We start from the raw sequence: 13394 nt of genomic DNA on the forward strand, positions 1-13394 counted from the left end.
ATTATTTTTTTGGCATTTAGATTTACTACTAATGTATCCATTGGTTTATATGTTACGTTGCACCATATTGCTGAAATAAATTCTAAGTTTGTGAATTTTGTAAAAAAATATATTTTGAAATAGTTGATCAACTTTCTCCTTTTCCCAGGCTTGAAGTGACTCCCAAACGCCTCTTTGGAGAGAAATCCCACAGTCATTCCCCCACACTCGCCCTGTTCTGCTGAACCGGTGCTTGTGTTGCTGTCGCCTCCCTCGCCGCTCTCTCTCTCTCCTCTCCCTCCCTCTCTCTCTCCTCTTTTGCTCCGCTCCCGGTCACTGCCGCCTCAGTCGTTGGTGGAGCCGAGCGTTGGACCGGAGCAGCCGCAGCAGCGCTCTCTCTCGTTCATCTCACACCAGCTCTGAGGCTCTCAGCGGGGTGTGAGAGGTACCAGCGCCTGTGGGAGACCGCCCCAGGGACCTCCACCGTGCTCCTACTCAGGTAAACCAGGGAATTCACATATTATGGATGAGATGGGAAAGTTTTCCCTGCTCAGACGGATGTTTCAACTTATATTGCACTCAAATTTGTTGGTTAACTCAAATAAGATGCTCTAATTTCTGGTGTTTATTAACATCAGTAATTGGAGACTAAATCAATTTGAGGTGAGTTATATTTTGAGTATAATTATTCCAACCTCAACACCCGTTTTGTTGCACCTTTTGAAATTTGTAAGTTTTTTTTTCTCAAAATAAATGTATTAGTTATTTGTTTTTCATGACTTCTTTGTATCTTGCTTTATTTGACCTAATTTAATTTTGTTGAAAGTGGGCGATGACGACTTCATAATACATTACAAATGACATGTAGTAATCTGTTTGTGATTGTTGCAATGATATTTCTGGTACAATTGCATTGATTGAAATGAGTTTTAGAATAATCAAAGTATATCGTGATTGATTTGTGCTTAAACTTGAGAATAATTTGTGTTTATAGCTGTTTATTGGCCATATGTATCATTGGACATGTCTGGAGCTGATTTTACATACAGTAACACAACTTTTTCAGATATCAGAGAGCTACTGTTGTTTTTGGTCAGTTAGATAAGATGACTGCATAGAATATTTGAGACTGATGTGCTGGTGTTATAAAAATATGATGAATTTCTACATCTGTCATTTTATTTCAATGCTTAAATTTGATAAAGCCCATTTTTAGTCAAAACAAATGCATAATAAATCCATAGCGTAGCTTGTATAAGAGGCCAGAGAGAATGTTATTTGAATTTGACGCAGCAGAGGCCCATTTCTAGTTCAAAAAGCCACATGTGGCCATAGTTGAAAACAGTTCAGGTTAAAGGTGATATTATTCAAAATTTTCCCTTTTTGAGTGAATTGAATTTGATTATGCTTTGGTTCTTGTTTTGCCTTAAAGTTTGTCACTTCATATACAAGAATCATCTGTGATTTTAAAGGTGCACTATGTCATTTTCTGGTGGGGGTCGGCCAGCGGCTTGTCTCCATGGAGCTTGATTGTTAGTGTTATTGCTTTGCCTGGAATGTTCCCGTTTTATTGCAAAAAAGAAAAACCTGCATTGGTACTGTAAGCGGGCTCGCCTCTCCACAGATCCACACTGTCACCTGTTTGTCTCCATAAAGATACTTACATTTAATGACAGACAGAACATTCCAGGAAAAGCAAGTACCTTACATCGCGCACTTTCAAAGACATAACATCGTCACTTCACTAACTATTGTTTAATGGCTTTTGTTTTAGTAGTAAATGATTGAATTTGGTTTGATTAGCGGAAATGAGCTTTTTCCATTTCGAGTGACTTCGGGTTTTCTTTTTTGTGACAGATCATCTTTAAAACGATATGTGTTGCCAGTGTCAATAATGTGGAGTTATAGTTGACTGGTCTGTAACAACAATCAGATTATCCGTCCAAATTACTTGCATAGTTACTGTTAATTAGATTTGTTTTCAAAGCGCTGTACCAGTCACTGAACGAGAAACCTCGTGTAATCTTGTTTGGATTAAGGGAAAAACAAGCAGTTCCAGATAATTCCAAGGGTTACCAATTAACCTTTAAATAATATTCAAAATGTCAATATTTTAATGTTATAATATCATGTTTAAATGAGACTGGGACATGACGCAGATCAGGACTGTGTGTCAGCCTGTCCGTCCATGTCAGGATGATCTCTCCTGTGGTTTTGACTTTCTCCCAAAGGGTTTTGCAGTTTTTCCTTGGCGAGAAGGAAGAAGGAGGGTCTAAGGACAGGGGAGATCGGGACGTTTGCTAATTTCCTATGAACATTGTGTAATCTGTTTTTCACTGTCGCCCTTCGAGGCTGTTGTGATTTTGAGTGTTACATAAAACTTGAATTGAATTGACTATTCAATGATATTTTCCATGGGCCCAGATTTTTTGAAGGGCTTTTGTCTTGGGGCCAGACTATAAAATTGCATCAATTTTATTATTTTTATCCAATATCCACGAACAACTTGCAATAGTACTTTTCAGTAGAAATCGAATGTTTCACTAAATTACATTTTTTTTTAAAACAATGTTTTTCTGTTACATAAAATAGGACTAAAACAGGACTAAGCAAAGTCAACCCAGTGTCAATCAAAGCATAGCAGCAGATCCAGGACTAGACCTGGTCCTGAACCAAGACTAAACACGGTGTTGGTCACATCAGGCATCTTGAACAGGACTAGACCACATGATCTGAACCAGGACTAGACCACATGATCTGAACCAGGACTAGACCACATGATCTGAACCAGGACTAGACCACATGATCTGAACCAGGACTAGACCACATGATCTGAACCAGGACTAGACCACATGATCTGAACCAGGACTAGACCACATGATCTGAACCAGGACTAGACCACATGATCTGAACCAGGACTAGACCACATGATCTGAACCAGGACTAGACCACATGATCTGAACCAGGACTAGACCACATGATCTGAACCAGGACTAGACCACATGATCTGAACCAGGACTAGACCACAGGATCTGAACCAGGACTAGACCACAGGATCTGAACCAGGACTAGACCACAGGATCTGAACCAGGACTAGACCACAGGATCTGAACCAGGACTAGACCACATGATCTGAACCAGGACTAGACCACAGAGTCTGAACCAGAACTAGACCACATGATCTGAACCAGGACTAGACCACATGATCTGAACCAGGACTAGACCACAGAGTCTGAACCAGAACTAGACCACATGATCTGAACCAGGACTAGACCACATGATCTGAACCAGGACTAGACCACATGATCTGAACCAGGACTAGACCACATGATCTGAACCAGGACTAGACCACATGATCTGAACCAGGACTAGACCACAGAGTCTGAACCAGAACTAGACCACATGATCTGAACCAGGACTAGACCACATGATCTGAACCAGGACTAGACCACAGAGTCTGAACCAGAACTAGACCACATGATCTGAACCAGGACTAGACCACATGATCTGAACCAGGACTAGACCACATGATCTGAACCAGGACTAGACCACATGATCTGAACCAGGACTAGACCACATGATCTGAACCAGGACTAGACCACATGATCTGAACCAGGACTAGACCACATGATCTGAACCAGGACTAGACCACATGATCTGAACCAGGACTAGACCACAGGATCTGAACCAGGACTAGACCACATGATCTGAACCAGGACTAGACCACATGATCTGAACCAGGACTAGACCACATGATCTGAACCAGGACTAGACCACATGATCTGAACCAGGACTAGACTACATGATCTGAACCAGGACTAGACCACATGATCTGAACCAGGACTAGACCACATGATCTGAACCAGGACTAGACCACATGATCTGAACCAGGACTAGACCACATGATCTGAACCAGGACTAGACCACATGATCTGAACCAGGACTAGACTACATGATCTGAACCAGGACTAGACCACATGATCTGAACCAGGACTAGACCACATGATCTGAACCAGGACTAGACCACATGATCTGAACCAGGACTAGACTACATGATCTGAACCAGGACTAGACCACATGATCTGAACCAGGACTAGACTACATGATCTGAACCAGGACTAGACCACATGATCTGAACCAGGACTAGACCACATGATCTGAACCAGGACTAGACCACATGATCTGAACCAGGACTAGACTACATGATCTGAACCAGGACTAGACCACATGATCTGAACCAGGACTAGACTACATGATCTGAACCAGGACTAGACCACATGATCTGAACCAGGACTAGACCACATGATCTGAACCAGGACTAGACCACATGATCTGAACCAGGACTAGACTACATGATCTGAACCAGGACTAGACCACATGATCTGAACCAGGACTAGACCACATGATCTGAACCAGGATATTTAAGATCTTAAAAATAATAATATAATATATGGCATTATAACATCTGATTAAATTGAGGCTTCATTGTAATGTGTTCTGCCAATTGAAAAGCTTTGACTTAAATAATGGATTGACAACATTTACTTTATAAGTTCTCCCACAAAACTATGAAGCTCTCCCACTGTTTATAGTCGTCCCAAGATGAGTTTTCCAGCCTCATCTCACCACAACTGTTGTAACATTTCATGTGCCAGGTATTTTTTTATCTTCAGCAAATGTCATATTTTGTTACAATGAAAGAAACATCAAGTTATTTCTTCTGAGGATCCACTGAGGATTCACTTTAACCATCATTGAATCACTCACTGCACTGTTCACTCCCACATAATTTATGTAAACTCAACTGTAAATGTGTCTACTTATTATGCCTATTTTTTATTTGTATTCTTATTTTCTATCTTATAGCCTATTGTTATTTTTATTCCATAGCAAATTTAAACTGTTTCTCTTTTTGACTTATTCATTGTTCATCGTTTTATGTTGCACCAAATTATCCTTTTTGTGAATTCTGTTCACTGACAATGGCAATAAACCATTTCTGATTCTGATTCTGATCCAAAAAGAAGATTCAAACCAAGACAATTACGACTACATCTTGTGTTGAAGAAAGATTCCAATGTAAACTTGTTATGGTAATGTCCATTCCATTTTTTATGACTATATAACTGATGCTCAGTATAAATATGATGTGACTTTAATGTTGTAGTATAACAAAGTGTAGCCAACTCTTGCTGTGTTTTTGTGGTGGGGTTTTGTTCCAGATCAAACTATAATAAAAAACATCAGCAATATTTTTGTTTGAACAATATTTTCAAAATGGTCTAATAGGAGCCAGGCAATGCAATTATATTTAAGGTTAGCCCATAATAGCTTGATAAATCCATCAGATTTGACTTTGGTTTGGAAATAAACTGTGGCTTTTCAAAATACAATGGAAAGTCTAATTCCACAAAACACATATTATGATGCCATTGTGGCTGCAACTTTGAGCTTAAAATGACAATAATTGTATCATGTCAGAAATATTTGTGGTCAAACAACGTAGCTCACAGAAACCTCAACTTTTTGCCCTGTAACTTTTGTCATGCATCATGTTTTCATCTTGTTTGTGAGGATTTCTGTGTCTTTGTGAGGTCAATTTCAAGTTAAATTTCAAGAACTGTCATAATAATAATTCAACATCTGTACTCCATTTATCAGCTTGCAGGTGAAAAAAGTACTATACCATACAAAATAATCAAACGTTACAGTGCCTACTTTAAATATGATGTGATCACTCCATTTGCCATTTTAGAGCTCAAGTGTTTGTCCATAGTGCACACTTCAAGTTGAGGAATGGGGAGAACATGCAAACTTCACACAGAAAGTCTTCAAATGACCCTGAACGCTGGATTTTATTGTTTTGAGGCAAAAGAAAGAGCCAGCCACTGTATGACTCATCCACAAAGTCTTAAACATGACATCTACATTTTTCGAATGTTAATTATTGTGTCTTTCCTTGTTTGCTGCTTGAGTTTGTGCCATCCATTTCTTGGCAGGAGTTGTGAGGCCTAGACACATAGTTCTGACGTTAAAATGTTCTTCTCTTTCCCATTTATTTTTATTATATTTGATGGATTGTCCAGATTGTTAATGCATTTATATGATACATATATTACCCCCATTTCAAAGTTATGTTTTCTATTTCAAATTGATGTACATTTTGCACTGTTGCTGTAGAAATGAACCCATCACCATTTGATAAAACCCTTGCATTGTCCGTTTTAAAGGTGCAATGCGTAACATTTCTGGTTGAAGGTCCACCACCTGCTTATCTCCATGTAAATGTTAATGCTATATGTTCACAGGATTAAACAGTAAGACTTTAGAATAAGGTTCCTTAGTGAACTATTCACTAGTTATTTGTTTATACATTTATCAGACATTTACTAGCATTTGTGTTTGTAGATGCCGTATAATACTTTCATGTGCAATACTCTGACATAATGTCAATCATATTGGTGCAACATTCCCATCCATATAACTGCTGTAAATAAGAGTGTTACTTTTGTTACGATTTTTGTTTAAACTTTTTATTAAGAATATAAGAGGTTTTTTATAAGAGCTTTTCTATCAAGAGTGTTTTTTTTAAAAGTGTTCTATAAGTTATCTGTTCTTTTACTTCTGTACCTACTTTGTGTTGCAACACTGGAATTTCCCCGTTGTGTGGACAAATAAAGGCTTATCTTATCTTACTTTATAAATGTTAATAAGCCATTAACAAAAACTTGTAAAAGCATTACCCATTAAACCCATGAAGAATGGCAGTTAACACCAGGCCAACTTACACTTACGATTACCAAACTTACAATTACATAACGTTAAGTGTTTTTTCTAGCAGCAAAAAAAGCTGTTATGGAATAAATGCAACATTGATTGGTTTGATATCATACTGTGTATATTTCCAGACAATATCCAATCACATCTCCATGAAGACACACAGGTGGTGGACCCCTCAGCAGAAAAGTTAGTGCCCCTTTGCCTCCACTGCACTGCTCTAACTGATATTTACCTCTTTGCTTGTTTCTGTTCTGTCAGCTAACATTAAAAACCTCTCTTCACTTGCTTTTACTGCGTTGCCAGATTTGCGAGTATTTATCAGTGTGGGCTAATGGACCAGGGCAGTGTGAACCTGTGATTTAGAGCTTCCCTTGTCAAGCCTAATGATAGGGCAATGGCACTGGCGTGTTCAGAAACAGGTGCTGCCATTTGAATGGATGCAGCGCTATGCTACTGAAAGCCAACAGTGATTGTCAATGTTCCCTGTAATCCTCATTTGCAATATTGTGCTCAGGCCTTCATAATTATTGTGCATAGAAATCACCCTTTTGAACTGGAGAGACTATTCTGGGTCTGAATATTTTAGGAGACATGACAGTAATGGATAATTTAGGGTTTGTGAAGGATTTGAACGCTAGCTGTCACGTTCAATAAACACAGTGGGTCTCTGGGGGAAAGTGATAAAGCATTTTAAATAGTTTGCGGCATGAAGGAATAACTTTTAAGGACATACAAATGCTTGAAAATTTTTTACTTTGTGGAGCAGAGAAAAAAAAGAGTTTTATTATAGTCCTGTGAGGAAACAGCTCACCGTTCATCAAAAGGTGTGTGTATCTGTATTTTAACATCGGCCGCGCCCTAAATAATGTTAATTTTAAAGCTAGAAATATTTCTCCTTGTGCAATTGCTGCATCCTACCCCAGACACTGGCATTGCTGTCTGCTTCTTTCAAATGTGGGTGTAAGTTTTCACACTTTTTTCAAAGTTGACATTATATTTAGTCATTTTAGAATAGATGATACCTCATTTACCATAAAAATATTGTTATAATTGTTCACATGCAGAAAAAGATCAATAGCCGAGTTCAAGTTGATTGACATTAGGTGGAGCGCCCGGTCCTTCCCCACCTCAAGTCTTTCACCCCCCCTGCTGGACCCCCTGCAGTTCCCCTACAGAGCCAACAAGTCTGTGGACGACGCCATCAACCTGGCACTTCATCTTGAAGCACCTGGACTCCCCGGGAACCTATCCCAGGATCCTGTTTGTGGACTTCAGCTCTGCATCAACACCATCCTCCCTGCTCTGCTCCAGGACAAGCTCTCCCAGCTCAATGTGCCTGACTCCACCTGCAGGTGGAGCACTGACTTCCTGACGGATCAGAGACAGTGCGTGAAGCTGGGGAAGAATGTCTCAGACACTCGGACTATCAGCACAGCAGCTCCACAGGGCTGTGTACTTTCTCCTCTGCTCTTCTCCCTGTACACAAACTGCTGCACCTCCAGCCACGACTCTGTAAAACTGATCAAGTTTGCGGACGACACCACCCTCATCAGGCTCATCTCGGACGGGGATGGGTCCGTCTACAGGAGGGAGGCGTTGTGGAAAATAATTTAAATCTACTATAAGATAAAAATAGGCTTACTTTGACAGAAAATATACAGGTAAATTTACAGATGTCTCCCCTCGAGGCAACTACTGTTGTGATTTTGGGCGTCACAAATTTAAATTGAATTGAATGTGGTGCAAAAGTGAACAGTGCAGTGAGTGATTGATTAAATTGTTGTTAAAGTGGCAGGTGTTTAGCAGCGATCATGAGTCCAACGGCAGAGGGAAAGAAACTGTTCTTAAAGCGGGAGGTAATAAGAAACCAATCACAGGGGAACCGTTCAGTGGTCCCTCAGTAGAGCATGGACCCGCCTTTTTCCCTTTTACACACCTATTGTTAATTTCCACTCAGTATAAAATAACATAAAAGCCAGCTCTTAACAAAGACACAAAAGTACATAGCTAAGTTGTAATAAAAAATTCTGGATTTATTGCTGCTTTAATGCGATTAATGCGTTGTATAAGTTGTAAGTAGGACTTTTGTCTTTTGCTTAAGTTGGAGAAATGGAAATTCTGGAAGCAGCGGGGATGATTGATTGGTGAGAGTTCAAAACAGATGCTATAGTTTGCAACTGTATTGATTTTCTGTACCAAAAGAACACTAAGCTTGGGAGAACTTCTGTAAAGAACTCCTGAAATTACTGAGTCACAAACCAAAAGCTTATGAACCCCCATAGTTCAGGTCATAACTGAACTACTATAACCCTTGATAACCCCGTTACTATAACAACAATGGCAGCAGGAAGAACCACACACACTTCTGGTGTATTTACCGTCTCACTAAGTCGGAGTATTATCTTTAATTTAATCTGTGCGTCTCTGTTACTGATTTAGTTCTTAAATATTTATGTAACATTTAGAGAGTAATTCCAGTAAAGTTCTGAATTCAAATCCTTGAGATATGGTGAGACTTTATACAACATTGAGCAAAGATTGGCTGTCACTAGAATTGGAGATTGTTTTATGAAATTGACTTGTAAAAGCTGCTCTTAATAAAAATATATAAATAATACAAAATACAAAATAAAAGAAGTGTGCATGCTATTAAATTAAAAAGCACAACAGTTGGCCGTATATAGTACAGTAAAATCAAACTGCCACAAAAGCATAGACAGAGACCACGATCATTGACACAAAATGATCACAGTATTTTATGTCAAATTCAGGCCGTTTTCTGTGTTGTGTCATTTTATTTGGTTAATACAGGCATAAATATGTTTTTGTTTAATGCTGCTGATACTTCACATATTGAGAAACTTCCTATTTCACTACAGGTCTGTGCAAATCAGTGCATTTTAACTCAGTGTTGAATTTTAAGTGAGGTTCAGTCGGTTCTAATCATCAGCTTGGTTCTTTTTAGCTCATTTTAATCGGAAGTTTCTCAGCCAAGCGATGGAAGCATGTGGTTTGGAGCAGAGTTTGGAGGAATAACGGTTACTTTTTGTGTTGGATGGCAATGATTAAAGGTGCCATAACATGCTTTTTTTCACGTTTCGTAGTCTATCCTAAGTGTATAATTGATAATAATAAGGGTTGTGCAACACCCTTAACATAATAGTTAAGAAATATCACCCAGACCTTGGACCCCCTCACCAACCCGGAAATGCAGACGGCTTGGTTTGATATTTGCCCCAAGCCCCCGGAAGCCAAGATGGCCGCCATTGAAGCCTATGGAGCTGCTCATTGGCGCATGGTTCCAAAAAAGTTTTTTAGTTCCGCATTACTTCCTGAACACTGGTATATCTCCTCCCACTTTTGTGACGTCATCGCCGTGAGGCTTTGGCGTCGGGAGCGCGCACGTCGACAGCAGTGCGACAGACTGAGAAGAGTCAACACGGACTTTTGGAATAATTCGGCTTGAAATAGTCTGTTTACGTAACGTATAATGATGGATTGTTATATCCATCTATAAATATACATGTATCATGTTGTAAAGCTCTGATATTTAAGAGAATTATAAAGAAGTGTTAAGATAAAAAGTCTGGTTTAATGACAATAAATTACATTTAGAGGTTTAATAACGTCCTCATCATTTTCTGTAGTTTTTGGTTTGGGTATTTATTTTGTTGTTAACTTTTCAGTTATTTATTTACATAATATAATTTGGCCAATATGCATTTTTTTAATCAGATGAGAAGAAATATAAAATATAATCATCGATTCTGTTACATAATTGAGTTAAGCAGTATTTAATTATATTCAGTTTCCTTTTGTGTCGTTTTTTTTATCATGTCACTCTTTAATAAATACAAAACACATTTGTTTATTAATGTATTTAATAATAATAATGAACATGAATGAACTTGTTCAATAAATGCAAATCTGATTATAACTACAAATGATAAATTGATTTTAGCCAGTTTTAGTTGAGTTTTAAAGCTACAATGTGGGAGTCCCTTATTAAGGAGTTTTGGAGTCTGTGTACTGTTCATTATTATTATCATCATTAATAGAATCAGAAAAGGTTTATTGCCATTGTCAAAGAACAGAATTCACAAACAGTGGAACTTGCTTTGGTGATTCAGTGCAACATAAAAATATTAACAATGATAAAACAACCTGTATAAGTCAAATAGAACAAACTGAATAAGATAAGATATTCCTTTACTGTCCACACATGAGGAAATTCCGTTGTTGCAACACAGTAGATACAGAGGAAAAGGACAGATAACTTATAGGAAGTTTAAAAAACACTCTTAATAGATCGATCTTAATAGAAGAACTCTTATAAACAAAAACTCCTATAGACAGAACCTCCATCCATCCATCCATCCATCCATTTTCTACCGCTTGTTCCCTTTCGGGGTCGCGGGTGACTGGAGCCTATCCCAGTGACTTCGGGCCTTAGACAGAACCTCTCATACCTTAATAAGGAATGGAGGGGAAAAATAAAGATAAAATAAAAACAGCGTAAGACAAAATAATACTAATGATAATGGTAAAATAAACACTATTTACATCAGTTGTATGCACATGAATGTGACATTATTGCGTTAAATACTGAATATCTCAGTATTTAACAAGACTTTGTTTCCATGGCTACGCAGTCTTCTGGTGAAAAGAACTTCAGTAAACTCCTCCGTTCAGCTCCATCGTATGACTGAGACACAAACAGAACATGTCACAGCTTTAGATTATACAAGTCATATAACATACACTTCATATGTTTTAGATTTATACAAGTCATATAACATACACTTCACATGTTTTAGATTATACAAGTCACATAACATACACTTCACATGTTTAGATGACGCAAGTCATAGAACATACACTTCACATGTTTTAGATTATACAAGTCACATAACATACACTTCATATGTTTGGATTTATACAAGTCATATAACATACACTTCACATGTTTAGATTATACAAGTCATATAACATACACTTCACATGTTTTAGATTATACAAGTCATATAACATACACTTCACATGTTTTAGATTATACAAGTCATATAACATACACTTCACATGTTTAGATGACGCAAGTCATATAACATACACTTCACATGTTTTAGATTATACAAGTCATATAACATACACTTCACATGTTTTAGATTTATACAAGTCATATAACATACACTTCACATGTTTAGATGACACAAGTCATATAACATACACTTCACATGTTTAGATTATACAAGTCATAGAACATACACTTCACATGTTTAGATTATACAAGTCATATAACATACACTTCACATGTTTAGATTATACAAGTCATATAACATACACTTCACATGTTTAGATTTATACAAGTCATATAACATACACTTCATATGTTTAGATTATACAAGTCATATAACATACACTTCACATGTTTTAGATTATACAAGTCACATAACATACACTTCATATGTTTGGATTTATACAAGTCATATAACATACACTTCACATGTTTAGATTTATACAAGTCATATAACATACACTTCACATGTTTAGATTATACAAGTCATAGAACATACACTTCACATGTTTTAGATTATACAAGTCACATAACATACACTTCATATGTTTAGATTTATACAAGTCATATAACATACACTTCACATGTTTTAGATTATACAAGTCATATAACATACACTTCACATGTTTAGATTTATACAAGTCATATAACATACACTTCACATGTTTTAGATTATACAAGTCATATAACATACACTTCACATGTTTAGATTTATACAAGTCATATAACATACACTTCACATGTTTAGATTATACAAGTCACATAACATACACTTCATATGTTTGGATTTATACAAGTCATATAACATACACTTCACATGTTTAGATTATACAAGTCATATAACATACACTTCACATGTTTAGATTATACAAGTCACATAACATACACTTCATATGTTTGGATTTATACAAGTCATATAACATACACTTCACATGTTTTAGATTATACAAGTCATATAACATACACTTCACATGTTTAGATTTATACAAGTCATATAACATACACTTCACATGTTTAGATTATACAAGTCATATAACATACACTTCACATGTTTAGATTTATACAAGTCATATAACATACACTTCACATGTTTAGATTATACAAGTCATATAACATACACTTCACATGTTTAGATTTATACAAGTCATATAACATACACTTCACATGTTTAGATTATACAAGTCATATAACATACACTTCACATGTTTAGATTATACAAGTCATATAACATACACTTCACATGTTTAGATTTATACAAGTCTTATAACATACACTTCACATGTTTAGATTATACAAGTCATATAACATACACTTCACATGTTTAGATTATACAAGTCATATAACATACACTTCACATGTTTAGATTTATACAAGTCTTATAACATACACTTCACATGTTTAGATTATACAAGTCATATAACATACACTTCACATGTTTGTCCTGAAGCTGCGTCACAGACACATGTGACACATCAGTGTCTCTTTTGAAGAACAATTATCATTTAGTTTTTTTGGTCATAGCAAAACAGACATTTTATAAATTCAAAGTACTGATTCTACA

General features: G+C 36.9%; 1 protein-coding gene across 1 annotated transcript in view; it reads left to right on the forward strand.

Annotated features, from left to right (window-relative positions):
• The first annotated feature begins 331 nt into the window (after positions 1–331).
• mmel1 (membrane metallo-endopeptidase-like 1) overlaps positions 332–13394 on the forward strand; it is a 44585-nt gene continuing 31522 nt past the window's right edge. The window contains exon 1 of the mRNA XM_072452629.1: positions 332–478. The gene's annotated coding sequence lies outside the window, so the exon portion shown is untranslated. The remainder of the gene's footprint in view (positions 479–13394) is intronic.

Source organism: Eucyclogobius newberryi, unplaced genomic scaffold (genome assembly GCF_026437365.1).
Source record: "Eucyclogobius newberryi isolate DKJ021-1_F unplaced genomic scaffold, fEucNew1.0.hap1 SCAF_19, whole genome shotgun sequence".
Classification (NCBI taxonomy): Eukaryota; Metazoa; Chordata; class Actinopteri; order Gobiiformes; family Gobiidae; genus Eucyclogobius; species Eucyclogobius newberryi.